The sequence below is a fragment of the Lemur catta genome, chromosome 5 (genome assembly GCF_020740605.2).
Source record: "Lemur catta isolate mLemCat1 chromosome 5, mLemCat1.pri, whole genome shotgun sequence".
In the NCBI taxonomy this organism is placed as follows: Eukaryota; Metazoa; Chordata; class Mammalia; order Primates; family Lemuridae; genus Lemur; species Lemur catta.
Genome location: NC_059132.1, coordinates 79,389,941 through 79,402,749, shown reverse-complemented (window position 1 = coordinate 79,402,749; position 12,809 = coordinate 79,389,941).

The following is a 12,809-nucleotide window of genomic DNA, read 5'->3' as shown; positions in this document are numbered from 1 at the left end:
AAAAAGACGTTCTATAAAAAACAAATCTGCACTAGAATGTTTGTAGTACTGCAATTCACAATTGCAAAGATGTGGAAACAACCCAAGTGCCCATCAATACATGATTGGATTAATAAAATGTGGTATATGTATACCATGGAGTTCTACTCTGTCATAAAAAAACCTAGTGAACTAATACCTCTTGTATTATCCTGATTGGAGCTGGAGCCCATTCTTCTAAGTGAAGTATCACAAGAATGGAAAAACAAACACTACATGTACTCACCATTAAATTGGTACTAATTGATCAACACTTATGTGTACATATGGAAGTAACTAACATTCATCAGGTGTCGGGCAGGTGGAGGGGGAAGGAGAGGATGGATAAATTCACTCCTAAGGGGTGCAGTGTGCACTGTCTGGGAGATGGGCATGCTTGCAGCTATGACTTGAGCAGTGCAAAGGCAATTTATGCATTCAAAGCGTTCCTACCCCCTTAATATTCTGAAATAAAACAAAAAAAAGACATAATCATATATGCACCTCACAACAGACTGTCAAAATACATGAGGCAAAAACTGATAAAACTGCAAGAAGAAATAGACACAAATCCACTATTACAGTTGGGGTCTTCAATATTCCTCTATTAGTAATTGACAAATCTAACAGGCAGAAAATCAGTACGAATATAGTTGAACTGAACAGCATCGTCATCATCTGGATCTAACTGATAGTTAAATTTCATCCAATCACAGCAGAATACACATTATTTTCAAACTCACATAGAACATTAACCTAGGTAGACTACATCTGGGGCCTTATCAATCTGTCAGAATCCACAGAACCGTAGAAGGTCAAGAATGAACTCTAATATAAACTGTGGACTTTAGTCCATAATAATGTATCTGTGTTGGTTCATTGATTGTAACAGATGTACCCCACTAATGCAAGAAGTTAATGATAGGGGAACTGTGGGAGGGCAGAGGGGTTATATGGGAACTCTCTGTCCTATCTGCTCAATTTTTTATAAACCTAAAACTGCTCTAAAAATAGTCTGTAAAAATACTATTATTTTAAATTTGTGATTATTTTATGGCAGTTAAACTATTTTTTTGAGTCCAATGAAATAACCCAACCCCATCCATTACCTTATCATATTTAAATATATATAACATATACATATTTGCTCACTTTTTAAAATATATATTCAATTCATTGATTATCTTTTCAACCATTCACAAGAGAAATACAAGAGAAGTACTTATAAAGTAAGAATTCTACTGACAAGTAATATTTTATTGTTGTTAATAGAATTAAAATCAATATTTTTCATATTTAATCTCTCAACACCCGTTTATTGTTTGATGACCTTTTGTGCTGTGTGGGTATGGGAGCTTTAAAAAAATCTAGGCTAATAACTCTCTTTCCTTTAGTTGCTAAATGATGCTACGGAGTGAGGGTTCCTGTTCCTCATTTTGAGCATGTCTATATATCATGAGAAATTATGGATTGTGTGAAGACAGAAAAAACCTGCTGATTCATTAGATAACATAACTATGCACTTTAGTGTTTAAAAGAACTCTTCCTTGTTTTATTGGAAAGGAGAAGAAATAAATTTAACATAAAATTTTCAACAAGACTTTTATTATATCACAGAAACAAACAAAATTTTCCATGCATATCTTGAACTTAGAAAAAATATGCCATATTACTGAGAAATAATGATGCTATATTGAAATAAATGTTCCTGTCCTGATTCAAAGCATAGTTTTCATGTAAAATGTTTTATGATAAGGTTACTCCAATAAATAATAAAAATGTTACCGTTTGTTGATTTTTAAAAATAGGGTTCACAAAAAAATTAAAGTTTTATTCTTTGAAAAGCTTACTATTCTATAAGAATAATAAACTGAACCAAAGATAGTTTTAATCATCTATTTTGAGCTTTAGAAAACATTAACATTATTCAGTCATTTATTTGTATCTATAATGTACTTAATTTCATAAAATCTTTGAATAGGTGTAGAATGAAAGCATACAATGAAATAATAGGAATAAAAGATAAAAAACTAGGAACTTAAGAGAGTCAAGATGAAAAAAAAAAGGTTCAAACTCTAAGGACACATACAGTTACTATTGCTGACTTTCAGTTTTGGTCTGAGTTTCACAAGGAAAAAGGCAAACCATTGGTTAGGATAGCTTCCTATTTAAGTGCTATTTTTTTTGTGAGGCAATTCTTCAGGAAAGAAAAGCTTTTCCTAGTAGCAAATTTTAGAAGCACCCAAAGTGGGAGTGGATCACAAAAGGTCTATCTTTGAGGTATTTTTACAGGTACTGTTAATTGGCTTTCCTTACATTCTTAACACTTAGGAATTCATTTCACAAATTTTTATGGAGTGCCTACTGTAAACCAAATACTATTGTAGACATTGGGATTGTCAAAATCCCTGCACCAACTCAGCTTACATCCACATAAATGGAGACAGATGATAAATGATACATTTAATATATGACATACTAAAAAGTGATAATGTGCTAAGAAAAAAAAAATTAAGGAGGTAGAAAGAATAGAGACTGCGTGTGTGTATGTGTGAGTATGTGTACGGATGCTGCATTTTTGGAAGGGTCGGCCTCACTGAGAGGGAGATGTTTGAAGGAGGGGCTGGAGTGGGGAAAGAATGGCCAGTACAGAGGCCCTGAGGCATTCTGAGGAATGGAAAAGAGGTCTCTGTGGCTGGCAGGGGTAAGAAGGAGAGTGAGAGGTGATGAAGTTTGACAGGCAGTGGGGGCAGGTGGGGGCCTGTGGGCCATCAAGAAGACTGTGGCTATCCCTCTGAGGAAACTAGGGAGCTCCTGAATTATTTTGATCACAGGAGATGTATCAGTCATCTATTGCTGTGTAACAAGTATAACCACCCAAAATGTAGTGGGTTAAAAGAACACTAAACATTTTTTATCTCACATAGTTTCTGCTGGTCAAGAATTCAGGAGCAGCCTGGGTAGGGCTTCCTACTCAGGGTTTCTCATCAGGTCACAGCTGGATGTGGGCCAGGGCTCTAGTCACCTGTAGATGTGCTTGGGGAGGGTCCATATCCCAGGTGGCTTACTCACCTGGCTGGTAAGTTGGTTGTAGCTACTGGTGGGAGATCTCAGTTCCTCTTAACATGGGCCTCAGCATAGGACTGCTTGAGTGTTCTCATGACATGTTGCTTGTTCTGTGTTGCTTTCCACAGAGAAGTCCAAGAAGGCAGGGGTGTCATTGTCCTCTATGACCTAGCCCCTGAAGTCACACACCATTATTCTGCAGTATTCTGTTAGTCACATAGGACACCCGTGACTTAGTGTGAGAGGACACTGCCTAAAGGCGCCATTAATAGGAGGTGAGGATCCTGGGGGCCCCCTTGGAGGCTGACCCAGGGAAAAGGAGAGAATTACTGGAACAGTGTCCCCACAAGAGCACAAGTATGTGGGATTTAGTGCAAAAGTAGAGGGAATCGCCTTTGTTAGGGGCACTGAGGTCATGGTTAGTAGCAGTATACAGGTGCCATTATAGGAAGGTGGGAAAACAGGGTGATGGGAGCTTATGCACACTCTCTTCTGATTTTTTTTTTTCTGTTTCTCAATAAAATAGGAAATCGGGTAATAGACCAAGAGTGAGGATTGGGAAGGAGGTGTTAGAGGTTCCTAAGTACTTCAGGTTTTTCAGTATCTTTTAAGTGATGCAGTAGTCATTAATCTTGTTTGGTCATATTACAAGGAGGAAAAAAACCCTTCTTTTTGATCATTGTTCTATTATAAGACGCACAGCCTGAGTTTTAGTAACGTGAAAAAAAAAAGGTTTTTGTTTTCATTTTAAAGACTGATTTTTTTTTTTCTCTTTGGTTTTAAGAACTCTCTTTGTTTATAGCATGGAAACTTTTATGCTATCAGCATCCTTTGGTTTGCAATTAGACTACCTTGTTGTTTCTGTTTATGGAATAGAATAAAATACGGATACTTACGTGGGCTTAAAGGAGACAGTTGAAAAGTAACACATGGTCTTATTCTAGCACCATCAGTTTAGGACCGCCAGGGACATACCTGTAGACCAATTAAGTCAGAATTTACTGACTTATCACAATGTGGACTGCACATCACAGGAACTGTGGGGTGTTTCATCAAACAAAGGAAAAGATAAATACAGGATTTTGAGAACAAGTGGAGTTTAGGTGCAATGTAAATGAAGTAGTGTTTTGATAGGCTCAAAGCAAAGTATTTCTGTGTGTAAAGGGGGATCAACCTCAGTTCTGGACTGTGAAATGGACTTATGGTCCATTTCCTTGGAAATGATGTCAAGATAAGATGGTAAATGTTGTGTTCTGAGACCCATTCCTGGGGCTCTGCACAGGGATTGTAAAGCATGGCTGCTTCACTGGGTCACAGTGACTTACCTCCTCCAAGCAAGAGTGGAACGTTTCATTCTTAATACAGTAATTTCAAACAGCAGTGTTTCTGATAGCCCATGATTTCAGAGAATAAAATTTCTCAGTAAGTAAGCAGTAGTCACTCCAAGAATTGGGTTGTTAGGGCATTTTATGGATGCAGTATACATTTGGGAGAAATATTGTTTTCTAATAAATTTGCACGTAGCTTTATCAGTGATTCTGGACTGATGAATAGCAGCGAAAATTTTTTACTTTCTTATTCCAAGTCATTTTTTACTTTCTCAGACTATATTTCTATAACTCACAATAGTTCAAAATGTTGATGCATAAGTCACTGTACCTTCCTGGGTAATTTAAGTCAAGACACATAAATAGTTTGTATTTCGTATTTTTAATTTGTAATATCAGGAGGTTGGACGAAGTCCTCCCCAGCGTACATATGTAAAATTAGACCACTTTGATTTTTTTTTATTCTTATTTCAGCATATTGTGGGGGTACAAAAGTTTAGGTTACATATATTGCTCTTGCTCCCCTACCCCCCCTGAGTCAGGGCTTCAAACGTGTCCATTCCCCAGACAGTGCATATCGCACTCATTATGTATGTATACACTCATCCCCTCCCCCATCCACATCTGTCCAGCACCCAATCAATGTTATTCCTAAATGTGCTCTTAGGTGATGATCAGTGAAACCAAGTTGATGGTGAGTACATGTGGTGCTTATTTTTCCATTCTTGGGATACTTCACTTAGTAGAATGGGTTCCAACTCTATCCAGGAAAATATAAGAGGTGCTATATCACCATTGTTTCTTATAGCTGAGTAGTACTCCATGGTATACATATACCACATTTTATTAACTGAATTATAGTGCCTCCTGCAGCATGTTTACCAGACCTCAGTGTCCCACCATTAGGTTTGCCAGTTTCCAAAGAGAGGACTCGCAGGTGTTCACACTCCCATGTGACATCTTCATGGCTTTTCTTTCTTGTTCCAGATTGCCTTGGCTGGCAAGTACTAGCATCAAAGTTGTCTGGAGAAGACCTCCTGTTGCTGTGACTGGTGGGGCTTGTGGCAGGAACACCATACCCGTGGGTGTGTCCATAGTTGCAGCTCCCCAAGGAGCAGGGCATTGTTGGATTCTGTAAGAACCTCAGAGGATGTCTCTCCTCATTATGGTGTTGTGGGCCTTGAAGCAGTTCTACTCATGCTCTGTTTTTTAGTAAAGCCCTTCTGCATGTCTTTGATGCCTTGTCTCCTGCAAGCAATCCTCAAAACTTAAAACAAACAAACAAAAAATAAAAAGCAAAACAATTAAAACAATCAACTAATTTTAAAAAATGAAAAAAGAAATGAAGTCCACAGTCTCAGAGTTCCAGCTCTGATTCTACCTTACACAATGATCAAACCATAATACTTAACTTCAGCCTACAGGTCATTGCAATTTTGTCAAGAACCAAGGACTTGCCTTAAGTTTGTATAGTTAAAGGCTCATCGGTTGATGTTCTCAAAAAAAAAAAAAAAGACAGAAAAAGAGGGGGAAGAACCAGGTAATTTAGTCTCCATCTTTAAAGGTTAAAAAATGGTCATATGGTCATAGTGTCACATTTAAATAAGGGTTTCTACTTGATTTTACTCATGAAAAAATTTAAAACTCTTGAGTCCAGTCTTCGGTAGGACATCCTAAGGTATAAGTAACCTTGAAAATGTCCTCCAATGAACATGCACGGCCTCTCCTGCCTTGCTTGTTAGCATGGCCATGTGACTGTCTTCAGTGGTGTGCCCGAGTCAGAGGATTCACAGGGTGAGAGGCAGCATGTTATTTGTCATAGAAGGAAAAGGAGAAAGGTCATGAGGGTGCTGAGGATCATTGATGAGATCCAGCCCGGGCCCTAAGACAGGGGGAGAGGAGTAAGTGAAGAAAGAAAGGTATTGATGGTAAAGATTTCTAAAAAAAGCCTTCTTGATGGTGTAGAATAACACTAACCCTAATTAATAATTATCGAGCATTTACCAGGGGCAGGCACTGCAAGAAGACTCTCATCTGCATTATCTTGTCCAATCTTTAGAACAACTTGGTGAGTTACATGCTATTATTATTTCCATTTTATGGATGAGGATACTGAGGCTGAAAGAGTAACTTGCTCAGATCCATGTGGCTAATAAGTAGTGCTAGCCCTTAAACCAAAATCTCTCTGATTTCAGTGCTTGTGCTATTAATTCTTAATATACTTTTCTAAATGTTGTGAAATATGTGCCTTATTCTGACCTCTTTAAATAAATTTGAAGTGCACATGCAAGTAAGGCTCTGAAACAGGTAAAAAACTGTAATGTGTCTGTGTCTTTACATGCCTGTTCAAAAATTCTCTAAGCCTGTTTCATCTACTGCCAATCAACTATACCTTGACAGTTTTTGTTTCCGATTTGAGTGCTCCCATGTTCACTCTGTTCCCACCATCTTGTACTTTTCAGGTGGATGTCCCATTTTCAAACTTAACATCCTGATTTCTCTCTTTAAGATCTCACATGGACATTATTCAATTTCATGAACCAAAGTCACCAATAAGAGACAGATGAGTTGTCTAATAATTGCAAGAAAAAGACCCAATATACTTTTAAAAAAATCAGTTACAAGTTATGAATATGGTCTGGGAAGTTTATCAATGAAAACATGATAAAAATTTGACACACATGAGGGTCAAAAATTTAACACAGGCAACAAATCCAATATAAGATAAAATGTAGTTCCTTTAGTATTGTCATAATTGATTTGTTCTTTCTCTATACCTACTGGTAAGAAGAAAAAACATTAACTTAGATTTGAAGTTTATTCTAATCTGTTAATTTAAGCAGGAGCTTTATCTAATACTAATTCTGCCTTGGCAAAAATAAAAACAACACAAACAGCGCTCAGTTCATCAAACAGGCTTCAATCCCCCAAATATCTCCTTCCCGTGGTGTCCCTGAGTATGGGGGAAGGGATGTGGCTTACAGGACATTATGAACACGGATGGGTCAGTGTCCTAAGATACTAGATAGGGTGTCTTATGAATCCTCTAGTTCTCAGGACAATGTACCATCTAATTTCTGTCTTTCCTGTTGGCATTGATGGCTAATGTGTAACTCTTGCCTTTTGCTCCCATTACTTCATGGAAACCTTCAAAATCACCATTGACAGCTGTGTTGCTAAATCCAATGGCTAATTCTCTGTCATTACTGATGTGACCCTTCAGCACCATCTGTCACAGTTGATTTCTCCCTTCTCTTTGAAGTTTTACACATGGCTTCCAGAACACCACATTATTCTGGTTTTTTTTTTTTTTGCTCTACTCTGAAAGCTCCTTGGATGGTTCCTCTTTTTATTCCTAACATCTTAATTTTGGAATTCCCAGAGTGCTCTTCTAAATCCAGTCCCATATTCCTGATACCTTATCTAATATCTCCACTTGGACTTCTGAGAGAGAACTCAAATTTACCCCAAACTTGCCCTACCCATACTCTTCTCCTTCTTAGTTAATGGCAGCTGCATTATTCCAGTTGCTCAGACCAAAAATCTTGGGGTCCTGAGGCTCTGCTAGTCCATAGCCTTGTCTCTTGCCCAGTAGGGGAGAAACATAGATCAGGAATTTTTGCTCCTAAGATCTTGTCTCTGTGATTCAAAACCCTTTCTCTTAAAGCACAGTGTCCAGTCTACCATAGTGCATTGTTATTTTATTTTAAAGTGTGCAAAACTGTTTTGAAAACTGCAGACCTAGGTAACCTTGTGAGTAAAACTATATATAGAATTTGAAGCTTATAATCTCAGATAACCTATTTCATCAAAATTAATTAAATGCATAAACTGTCTCTTGTAGACTTGAGCAATAATTTCAACTGGCCACATGTCCTTGGCCTCCTTTTAACCCTCCATGGGGTCTCAAATTCAACATGTTTAAAACACCATCCTTCCTGTAAGGGACTCCTACAGCTATGTTTGCCCTTCTGGTAAAAGGACCTATATTCTTCTTGGCCTTGTTTCTCTCTCTGCTTTTCGTGGCTTCCTTGAGCCTTGCCATTTTCTTACCTGAGCCCACCCCACTGGCCTCATTTGATTGGTTCAGGGATGTCAGCCTGGCCCAAGCTAAGCCAATCGTAGTATTTTAAACCTAGTTACAACTAAGTGATCCATTATGTGATGGAAGGTGGGTCAATTACAACCCTTTTTTAGAATATTTGAACTTGGTAGCACGAGACTAAAAGGCAGTTCTTCTTTAAAGATAAATCCTATCAGAAGTAAAACTAAGGAGCTGTTTGTAGCCACATTTCCAACTATGTGAAGGAAACAGTCTGCAGTGAGAGAGAATGAGACCAACACACAGAGAGCTACAGATGAAAGGTAGAGGACAAGACTCTGGCCATGTTCCAGTCCCTGGGGCCCAGGTGGCCAGCCTTTCAGCAGGTGTTAATGAAGACCTCGTACTTTATATTATGGAGACCCATTGCTACCTAGCCTAAAGGGGGATATCCCTTTGAGGGATATCAAAGTAGCTAACATAATCAAAGAAATAGCTATAGTAACCAGGCCTCCATTTATATCTGTAATATTTCAGAACTGCTAGTTTTCTCTTTTTATTCACCTCCCACTTCTGCTTGTCTTAGCTTTTGAATTAGTCTCAACTGGACTTCATGCAGTTACACTTTTTCTAGGGTGTTGTGGGAGAGAGCTCTAAGCTGCTCCAGTCTTTCATCCTTCCTAAATCGTGACCCCAAGGCTCTAGGGGGAAGGTCCCTCCTAGCTTTAATGGAAGAGTCTAATGACCACCTCTGAACCAACCACTCTGGCCCAAAGCATGGGCTAGTGTGGCCAGACCCAGCTGAGATGCTACTTCTACGTCCATGGGTAGCTTAGGCAGAGCTGTACTGAAAATGCAAGAAGTGGAGGGTGCTGTTAAGACAGAGGATATTACAATACATTCTGAGGAGACATTATAGCAACCACTATACACTGTACCATTTTTTTGTTGTTGGTTTAATACTTTCTTGTATTCCATGCGGCAATAAAAATATTTCTTGCCTAAGCCAGTTGAGTTGTTTTCTCTCATTTGCAATAAAGAGTCTTGATGAATACACACTTTCCCATTTCTCCTCTTCTTCTTAGATTCTTATCTCCCTGAATGACACTGTTTACTGAATCATCCTAGTTGGAAACGTGGTAATCCTCCTCAATTTCTCCCTATCCCTCCCTTTCCATATTCTCAATTTTTGCCTGTTCCTTCCTCTCCATGTCCAATCAGATATCCTGCAATGTCAGTTCTAACTCTGACATAGCTCTACAGCCATCCCTATTTCACAGCCATCAACCATGTCTTCATCATCTTTTGCCCCATATGCATCCTTAATTATTTTTCTTACTTTCAGTCTTGCTTCTTTTCAATCTATCTTCCACCTTACAGTAAAAGTAAAATTGTCATGTCATTTCCTTGAATAATATTTCCTCCTGGCACCCATTGCCTTTAGAATAAAGTTAGAATTTCTTGGTGATGTGTGCAGGACCCTGTGGGAGCTTTTGCTAAGGACGCCTAGCTTGTGTCTTGGTGTTTAGGTCTCAGCATCAGTTCTTCTCCATGATCCTGTTTACTTCACTGCTGTGTCATCTTTGTCCTATTGCTTCAGTCATTGCTGTCCTCACCCTAAACTCTAATCTCATAATTAGGTGTCCTTTATTTGCTCTGGGGACTCCTTGATATCTTGATTCCTTCTGCTTTTAGTATTTACCAGATTTCCAAACCTTGTGTTATCTATAAATCATTTATGGAGCTTTTAAGAAGCACACATTTCCTTGACCCGACCCAGACACACTACATTAGAAACATTTTTTTAATTGCCTCCCAGAGGTTCAGAAACACATGATTTGTAGAAGAAGTCACTTGGCAAACACTGTGCCTGAGTGTGTCTGCCACTGTCTGATACTGGCGCTCTCTGATGCTTCTTTTCTTTACTGTTGGATTCCTTCCTCTACCCACCCCTGAGACTTCTGATTGGCTGACCTGACTTGGAAGTGTCTCAGATTTACATCCTAGTCATCTCTGCTCTAAACCCTTGTGCCATCAACCCAGAATCAGCTATTTCAACCATGTCACTCCCCTATAGTTATGCAGCCCCTCTGTTAGTCTAGCTCTTTGAATTTATTCTATTTTTGCTTTATCTTCTACAATTCAATCTCTAGTTCAAGCCTAAATTATTTTTCCCAGCTACTTTGGTTATATCTCCAACTATAAATTCTCCTCCACACTCAGAAGCCCTGAACCACCACTGCTGGATGTTCACTGGCGCTTTCAAATTACCTAGGGCTCCTGTCAGTGGCACACTACAGCTGCGCGCAGAACTGTGTGCGTCTCTGCCAAAGTCCACATGCAATAAAATCACGTTGGTTGTGTGAAATGGCTATGGTATGAATATTTACACCACAGAAATCACCAAATGCTGTCTTCTTCCCGGAGGACTGGTTGCTAAACATTTACCAGCATGTCACTGGCACCAGTGGAAGACCAAGCAGTGGGAGCCCTGATGCCAGCCTGGAGTACCTGATATGACCCCTGCAGGTAAGAAGTGAACACCATGGACTGATACTAGCTGAAAGCCAAGGTGGACTGAGGGTAGTTAATGGTTTCTAGACCTTAAAAATCCCAAAACTACGCTGCTAACTCTGCTCCAAATCTGCTCTACCCCTGCACTGGTCCCTCTCAGTTAATGGCAATGACCTTCACTGAGAACTTGCACAAGTCATTTAGGCAATCTGTGCATCAAGTCCCTCATCTGTAAAATGGGCATGCTAATAGCATCTGTCTCACCGGATTGTTTGAGGATTCAATGAGTTGTGATTGGTGAAGTGCTTAGAATAATAAATGGCACAATAATGATTTCCTGAAATACTGTATGTTTAAATAGTTGCTCAGACCAAAGCACTTAGGGTCAGCCTTGCCTCCATCTTTTCTCTCATACCCCCTATCTAATCTGTCAGGAAATCCTCTTCCCTCGACGTCAAAATATATATGTGGATCTGCCCTCATTTTACCACTTCTACTGTGACTGCCTGGACCAAGACTCCACCGTGTCATTGTGAATTATTTTAATGGTTTTCCTGCTTTCATTCTTGCCCCCTCTGCAGTCTGTTCCTAACATAACAGCCAGAATGATCCTTTTTGATCATTCTTAGCCCATGTCCTTTCCTGAGCTAAAACCCCTCCCATGGCTCCCCATTTCCCTAAAATAAAAGCCAAAGTCTTTATGACAGCTTATAAGGCCTTGGTCCGGCTCTGAGCTCTTCTCTGACATCATCTTCTACGACACTCCCCCACTGAATTCTGCCTAGTCTTCCTAGCCATTCTGTAAGGGAGTGAGTGAGGGGAGTGTAGTAGGATTGTCAAAGCAGGAATGGGTGAGAAAGCAGGAATGGGCCTACTGAGGGCAATGTGGGTGGAGGTAGAGGGTATGGCTTACGTGGTACAGATCAAAAAGTAAGACTCAGTTGGAGTAGGAGCAGTTCAGGAATTTTGTCCAAAACAAAACAGGTAAGAACAAGATCGTACCCAGCTACTTGGAAATTGGCCTAGTATGAGGAAGGAAAGAAAACAGCTCCAACAAGTGCCCTGCAAAGAACCTGGCAACCTCCAATACCCCTGAGTCATAAAAATGGGCCTGGCTTTGTGGTCTGGCTTTGTTATAGAGTTATTTGGTGTTAGGAAGCCTGTGCATGTTTTGACAGAAAAAAAAAATATTTCCAAACCTAGTGGTATGTGGAACCAAGTCCATTAACAATATTGACCTGCTTCTTTCCTAGAAAAATGATGGGATGGCTTGCTATAACTGAAAGTTCCTTGGGAACAGCTGAGATGTGGGTACGATGAGGGCCAGGGTTAACGCAGCAAAGAACAAAACAAGCCGGGGCACTTGGGAGAATCAGCCTTGATCTAACTCATGGATAGTCTTCCTTTTTATTCAGAGACAGAGAGGGCATAGACCAAGAGCAGACATACTGAGTTTCATCTTTAGAATATAGTCTTGACAGGCCAGGATTATAAACCAAACAAACAGATAACAAAGTATAAAACAAAACCAAAAACTAGCCTTTTGTTTGCCCAGTTTAAAACACTACGCTAAGAAAAAAAACCCTGCAGCACAGCAAAAGCTACAGGGTAGGATCCTGACTGTTGTCTTATAACCTAGTCTCAGCTTTTGCCTCTTCCCTATTGCTGATACTGATCTCAGTTTATTGACCCTGTTCCAGTGTGTACACGTACCTTTCTGGCTTTGTTTCCCATCTATTAGCTCATTGTTATTTGCCTGTTTCTAAGATTCAATACACCTTTTGTGATTTCTTGGCTGTGGCTCTTCTACTCATTATACCTCCTTTGCTTAGGAGCCTATG